Below are 7804 nucleotides of genomic sequence, written 5' to 3' on the forward strand. Positions count from 1 at the left end.
GCGTCGAATCACTACGGAAGGCCCTATTGCGTGCTGTGCACCATAAACAACATGTACCAGAAATGCATCGATCCGCTGGGAAGCAAGAAGGTCGATCTCGTCGAGTACGCAACGTCGTTCTCTTTTCGATTCGTCGACGTCAAACCCGAATACCAGGTCGAGTGTCGTCTGACTTTGGCCGAGACCGGCACGCATATCACTACGTCAACGTGGACGTCATCTTGCCGAAGCTCAGATGGGTCCAAGTCGAGGGATCGAATCTGCACAGGATTGATAACAGCGTTCTCTCGTGATTTGTTTTTTTTTTTTTTTGCATTTCTTTGTTGTTTTCTTCACAGATTCAGCCACACACGCACACTTTGAAATCGATGTTAAACATGATTGTAAATAAAGATTCGAAAAACGTAATTTATCTGTTTCTCTGTTTCGATCCGGGTCGCATTCGATCTTGTTAATGAACTTTTTCAGCATCTGCTCTTCCGTTTGGGTTGGATGGTCGAGCGTAAAACGTCATCTCTTCGTACGCGGACCAGATCTACATTTCCTTGTGCGATTGTTTTCCCCTGTTTTGCTACTACCAGGTTTACACTTTGGCATGTTGACGGCTCGGTCGCAGTAAGGTAACTAAGTGGTGCTGAAATTATTTCCAACTTTGTTCTCTATCGAAGCAAATACAAGACGTCATCGGTACTGGCCGTCTACGTAATCGGTCCCGAACGAAAGTACGAAAAAGGAAACTTTAGATTGGAAGCTAAATAATCGAAGAAGACTAAATAGTATCGTTGAACTTGATTTTATTTCAAACTTTGTAAATAATCTCATATTTCAAATATATCTTGACAAACGTTATTTTATTTACATCTAATAATAAAATTGCGTTATTCGAAAATAAATATTGTCTCTGCGATTCTGTCATCGCATGCCGTAGCTCGTTTTTATGTCCTGCACCATCGTTCAGCCGCTGGCGATCGATTCGTAGACGTCCTTCAGTTCACGAATGCGTATCTTTCGTTCGCTCAAAAACACATCTCGTTGGATACGTTCGTCGATGCTCTTGCAAGCTCGATCGAGGTGAACCAGGACGTCGTGTTCCAAATCTTTCAGTCTCATTTTGTTCAGCTTTTCGTTCAGCCAGCACAGATCGGTCCTGAACTTTCCTATGGATCTTTTCACATCTTCCAGCTGGGAAACGGAAAAGTAATAAAAAACAATTATAAGTTTAGTTTCTCTAGGTTATCGTCTCAGGCGCAGAAGGTGACGGGAGATAGATAAAATATGTCTTTACTCACCTCTTTGTGAACGGAAACGATGTCTGCCGGCAGGTTTCTTTTGCCTTCGTCCTTCTCTGATCTCGGTGACTTCTCAGATCTTGAGCGACGGTCGGCAACCTTTTGATAGAAGCTTTTGCGGTCGTTCTGACGAATAGTCTGCAACGTTAAAGAATGCTTCTCGGGGAGAATGCTGCGACTTCGGTTGATCCCGTAACGGTTGTTTCTGCGCCGGTTCGTTCTTTGGTGGTTGTTCCTGCGGCGGTTTGAAAGCTGGCGTTCGATCGTGTTATCGTTGTACCAAGAGTACATCTCGATCATCTTCTTCGAAACGAATTCGAATGGTTTCATTTCCCTCGGTGTTACTTTAATAAGGTGGACTGCGCTGACGTCATAGGTACCTGTTTCCGTCATCGGTTCCTGACTAAGGGGGCGCCGTGTACGACGTCATGCGTACTGCAGCGATCATCATATGCCGACGTCATCGGTTCCTGATTAAAGTATTATTATGATAGGATGACGTGATGGTCCCCCTATCGAAGCATATAAAAGAGAACTTGGGTCGTGTCCTCGACACTTCAACGAACTGTACTCATTCGATGCAAGATGGATAGCGAAGGATTTGTCACGTGCCCCTTCTTCCGAGACCACCGGGTCAAGTGGTCCCGATTTCATCGCCACTTCTGCAAATGCAGGGCATGATACAATGGAGACGAAGAAATAGAACTTTGGCGTTTGGGGTGTCTTATCGGCGTAGAGATCAGCAAGATGGCCGAACACGAGGAAATATGTTTGATGAGGCAGCGATACGTCCAAACTTCAAGTTCGCCGACGAGGCACGGAAGTCTTGCCCTCCCGACTTACGGGGAATATCGAGAGCCGGGGGAATACTGGGACCTAGAATGGCAACCTGAAATGTAAGTAACTCTCTTTCCCCCTCTTCTCGTTTCGTTTTACGTTATCGTTTTATAACTGAGCTAATCGTTTGAATTCTTTTACTTTTCTTTAACTCAGATTGGAGGACGTTGTTTTACCAGCGAAGGAGACGCCCGCCGAAAACTTTGCAACGGTCATCGCAAGAAGATGCGTAGTCCACAGGCGGAGCGACGTTCCTTTTAACAGAAGTCTGGTGGCGTACATGGAAACCGACGTCTCAGTACCCACGTCGAAATTCGTGAACGCCAGACGAGCGCTGGCCGCCGCCATGCGACGGAAGCGGACGGACAGAGGGAAGATCATGGAGGTCCCGGCCACCGGCAGAAGGTTGTTGGAAACCGGTGTTCCAAACGGGGAGACCGTGGCCGATCTCGCAGGCGCCATGCTGTCGGAGCGGTTCCTTTACTTCCAGTGGGAATCGCTCAAGACGCTCGAGGAGAGCGACAGGTGCGTCGTGTGCATGACGGCTTACGCAGAAACGATGAATTTGCCCTGTAGGCACTTTGTATCGTGTCGATCCTGCAACAGTCGACTGCGGAAGTGCCCGACGTGCAGACGGCCTATCGAAATGAGATTGGCGGAGTGGCAGATTCCGGACGACACGAGGGTGTTTAGATAATTATTAATGGCAATTATAGTTAAAATAGAAAGAAATATATAAATCTTTTACCGTTTTTTTTCGAGTTTAAAAAAAAAAATTATTACAAAAAAAATGAAATTTGACAGAGATTGTATTTTTTGTTGTTTCCGTTCGAAAGTTCATTGAGGGCGGCAGACTGGTTTTTGCGAAAGTCATGATAAGGTCGGATTGAAAAACTTGAGAAAAAAAATAACCGTTTTATCACGTTCGCAAAAACGTGTCTGCCGCCATCTATTTTATTTACGTTTCTCGCCAAAGTATTGCGAATATAAGCAGAAGCGAAGAAGTTCACCTGCGATTGGGAGTTCACCTGCGCTTGGGAAGGATGGCCGATTTCGAAAACGGACTATGCGGTTGCTTCGGAAACTTTGGCATGTGCGTGTTCACATACTTCCTGCCGTGTTACACGCAAGGAAAACTAACGGAATCACTAGGAGACGACTGCCTTCTCTGCGGTCTGGCTCTCATGGTACTGCTGGTGAACATTTTCGCTCGTATGATCACTCGGCAGAACGTCAGGGAAAACAAAGGGATCAAAGGGAGTGGAATAGGCGATCTCTTTGCCGCGTGTTGCTGCGGTTTCTGCGCTCTGGTCCAGGAAGCTCGGGAGATGCAGATTCAGACACCGCTCGGAGCCGGAGAATCGATGGGGCGTGCATAGGTGTTTGCAAATAAATAAAAATTCGTAATCGTCTAAAAAAATATATACTTGTAAAGCTTTCTTTTATTTTTCTTCTCGTTAAAAACATACGTTAAAAATAAACATTTTCCACGTACCATAATTTTCCAACGGGTATACGAAACTTTTTTTTATTCTCGACATTAACATAACGTCGAGACGAGTGCGGAGTATCGCAGACAGGATGACCGCCAAAGCATTCGAGGGGAACGTGCATCGAGATCAACGAACGCTGCTTCGACGTCGTGGACGACGTCGCGAGGGACGTGTGTCCTTCGAAGAAAGCGGACGACTACGACGTGAAGATAGAAGTGCATCCCGGCTGCCAACTTTCGAGGGCCCAGTTCATCGTCGAGGCGAACGCCTCTCGCAGTCTTTGGAGATTCGACAAGTTCGCCGTGACTCACGAACTTCTGGATCATCTACTGCTTCCATAAAATGACCCTTTGACAAACGTTCAGGTAGGTCGGGATAAGTACGTATCGAAAGTTCTCGTATCGCCTGGCTAAGTTGTTGTAAACTTTCACCGGCTTTCTGCCTCCGGACCCTTAACTGTAGCAAATAGTTCTCGGCTTGTTGAGCAGTTCCAAATCGGGGTTCTAAAGCATCAACTAACTCTTTCAAAGAGAATTTCCGGTTCTTAAAATTTCCCAAGACTCTGAGTGCAGGGCCCTTAAATCTAGCGGCTAAAAACTTAGCGGATTGCTGCTCAGTCCAACCGTTAACCAACCTACACGACTCGAAGTGGGTATGGTATTCGTACCAGGGCGCCTTCCCATCGTATCTGTCCGGGTTCACAATAGGCCGCTTTATGGCTTCGCCAAATATTCTTTCAAAGGCTTCTTTCCCGTAAACAGCATCTTGCCGCTTCAACGGCCATGGAGTTTCAGTTGTCTGTGCCTGCTGCACCTTATCTACGTCCACGGTCATACAGTTTGGCCTAGCTATCGGCCTAATCGTACTGTTGTAGTGGGGACTGCCAATCCCTACACCCTCACCAAGCGTGCAAGGTTTCTCGCATGTTGGGCTCTCGTTCGATACCGCTGCATTATAAATACTGTACTACTACTACGTACTACTACGTTCATTTTGCCCTAAACTATAACCTGGTTCAACGTCCATCGGGTTCTCTAGGCCTCGGCATAGGCTCATGTTCCTCTTACCGGTAATCGAGCCGTATGATTTACTCGTTTCCAGGAAAGATTGTTCTACTGGTGAGTAAAATCTAGGCCCACACGTACCTGGTTCATACAAGGAGCTAGGTACTTCAGGTTTCATTGGAAATTCTGAGTCCAGGTTCACCCTAACAGCGTTATGCGCTCTATCCATCTCCAGCTCAGGAGCGGTTGCTCTAATGTTGACGGAGAGCTACGCCTTCATACACCACTTTCGTTTAGTTGCCTAGTGTGTGTAGGCCTGTAGGCTACATAGCTGGTTTCCCGTTCAATGAAAGTACCGGAGTTAGGCCAAGCTTCACGTACACCAGATACCAACACACTATCACCGCCGGTACCAGGCTCTCGTTCACTGCGACTGTCGTGTGAGTTATCGGAACTGTGACAAGCCTTTCACGTTTCACAGGCAACAATGTATTCTCTCGTACATCTGGCCTAGGCCTAGCCCTCATCTCTCTTTCGAGCCTATCTATCTCGGCCTGTATTAACTGGAGCGTATCTTCCATAGTCGATTGTGCTAACAGATACCTAAGTACTAGAAATATTTAATGAAGTACAATGTAATTTTAATCTAACTAGACTGATCCCGCTTCTGACACCAATGTAGCGTTCCACCTAAGGACGACGTCTATCAGGATATTTCGAGCTGGGGTTCACGGAAAGTGTACCTCTCCGATTTGATGTTTAGCTCAGCTGAACAAACATACATGTACAACACGTTTTCTAAATTCACTGGCTACTGCCACTTTATTAGCACCACTTTGCCACGGGTAACTTACCCTTCATCCTAGGCCTACTATGTACTACCGAAAATGAATGTGGAATGACAGGTATTCAACTGTGCCGTAAGAACGTCCTATCGTCACGGGCTCCAGGTATCGAGTCTCTCCCGGTCAATACTATTCCCAAAATTAATGACTTCGTGACAAAGGCGTAATTACCCAATCAGAACATTCGGCCAATCATAGAGCGATTATAAGGCTCTTCCGAGCATTGACATACCCCCCACCCCGGCTCATGGCTATTCCATCAGCCTAGCAATTTCGCTACAATATATAATTCATACAATTCATGCATTAGTTACCGGTATGCAAGATACAACGTTAGCAAATATATATAAATACTCATATACTGTACATACATATACATATAATGACCTATTTATAACCAATAAAGTTTGGGATTTCTTAGGGTCTTACCAGCTTCATACAGGTAAAACTTTTAATATTTTATATTTTTATTTCAGAGAGGTTAAGACTGTAATAGGGAGGCCATTTACCAGCATAGTATGCATGATGCATTTAAATATAATTTCAACTTTTATTTTCAGATAGATGAGGCGGTGCTATGTGTGATGACAGACGACGAGCTTGAACACTATTTACCCAAATACGGGGAAAGAACAAATGCAGGTGATGAGTCTCATTCTGCAAATCAGAAGAAAGGCCTCGTTGAACGACTAAAGGCAAAGGCAATCCCCGAACATTCCAAACGATCAATAAGCCAATCAGGGAATAATAATGCAAAAAATAAAAAATAAAAATAACCGGCGTGTAGAAGTAGGCTGGTTGGACTTCGATGGTCCATCTGAAGAATTTAAGCAAGTCAAAGGACCTTCCGGGGGTTGCACAAGGCACGAGACGTTTCCGTTGACGAAAACGATGAGCGAAGTTTCTCAACAGGTTAAAGAATGGTTTTTCCCTACAGGCGTAAGCAGACGGGGACCATTAGCAGATTTTGATTTCTTCATGACCGACCCTACCCACCAAGAATTAGATGGCAACATGACCATAGGTGAATTGTACACGCGTAGAAAATGCAAAATGTTACGCGTCTACCTTGCCAGTAAATAAAAAACACAGAGTGTGGCAAAGGATGACGATGACGTGGAAGATTCCTCCGATGAATCCTTGCCTGACATTTCATTGTCTGTAGATGAAATGCTTCAAGAAATACTTGATGAAGATCAAATAATAGAAATTAGCGCCGACGAATACAGAGAATATACTGAATCAAGCCAGCCAGATTCCCCTCGTCCACCAACCCCACCAAGTGCTAACGATCTTCAACTCCCGCTGCACAGGTTAAAAGTTAAAAGGTCAACGCTTTTAAAAATCTATCGATTTTAGAAGCATCTTTAAAGGTCAGTTTTATTGATGAAACCGGTGCAGATGCACAGGGTTTATCTCGCGAGGCTTATTCTGCGTTTTGGAAGCAATGTTTCCTGACGTCTGCATGCGGTGAGACAGAAAAGGTCCCGGCGATTTTTCCAGACTACGGCAAAGAAGAATTGGAGGCCGTAGGACGGATATTACTAAAAGAATATATTGATACGGGTGTATATCCGCTGCAGCTTTACCAAGCATTCTCTATCGCCGTGATATTTGGTGAATTAAAGGTGCCATCTGATGTCATGTTCCAGTCACTGCGATTGTACGTAAGTGAGTTAGACAGGCAAGTTGTTGATAAAGCCTGTCGGGGAGAGGGACTAGACGAAGACGACAGGGATGACTTTTTAGATCTGTTGGAGAGGGTGCCAATTGCCACCAAATACCAGAGAAGGAAGAGATACGTCCGGTGATCCTCAGTATCGCTCATAAAGAGCTAATACAGAAACCTAAGTATGCACTTGATGGTATTGTCAGCGCCGCCAGAAGTGGTCTGAAGATCTTTTTCAATACCCCAGAAGCCCTCATTGAAATGTATAGCGTCAAGATGCCAACACCTCGCAGGGTGATCAAATTGTTGAACTGCGATCCAAAAGACAAAGAACAGTCCTGCTCTGTGGCTTACCTGAAACAGTTCATCAAGGGCCTAAACGATACCTACCTTAAGAAGTTCTTGAGGTTTGTGACAGGATCGGAGGTAATCTGTGTTCTTTCCATTAATGTTTCCTTTAATCAACTAAGAGGACTTCAGAGGGCACCTCAACAGGGGTGGCGCCAGAGGGGGCGGGGGGCTATAGCCCCCCCGTCGGAGAAGCATAGCCCCCGTCGGGGAAGATGATAAATTTTATCGGGGAACAAACAAATAAAAAAAATATTTACATCTCAACAACATTTCATCACAACAACAACCACAATAACAATAATAATAATAATAATAA

The 7804-nt window shown here is 45.1% G+C and overlaps 1 pseudogene; it reads left to right on the top strand.

Moving 5' to 3' along the window:
- Window positions 1-6218: 6218 nt before the first annotated feature.
- The window catches only part of LOC117115316, a 2868-nt pseudogene continuing 1282 nt past the window's right edge, over window positions 6219-7804 (top strand).

This window comes from Anneissia japonica, unplaced genomic scaffold (genome assembly GCF_011630105.1).
Source record: "Anneissia japonica isolate Jap-2015-1 unplaced genomic scaffold, ASM1163010v1 scaffold287800_len1627635_cov199, whole genome shotgun sequence".
NCBI classification, from domain to species: Eukaryota; Metazoa; Echinodermata; class Crinoidea; order Comatulida; family Comatulidae; genus Anneissia; species Anneissia japonica.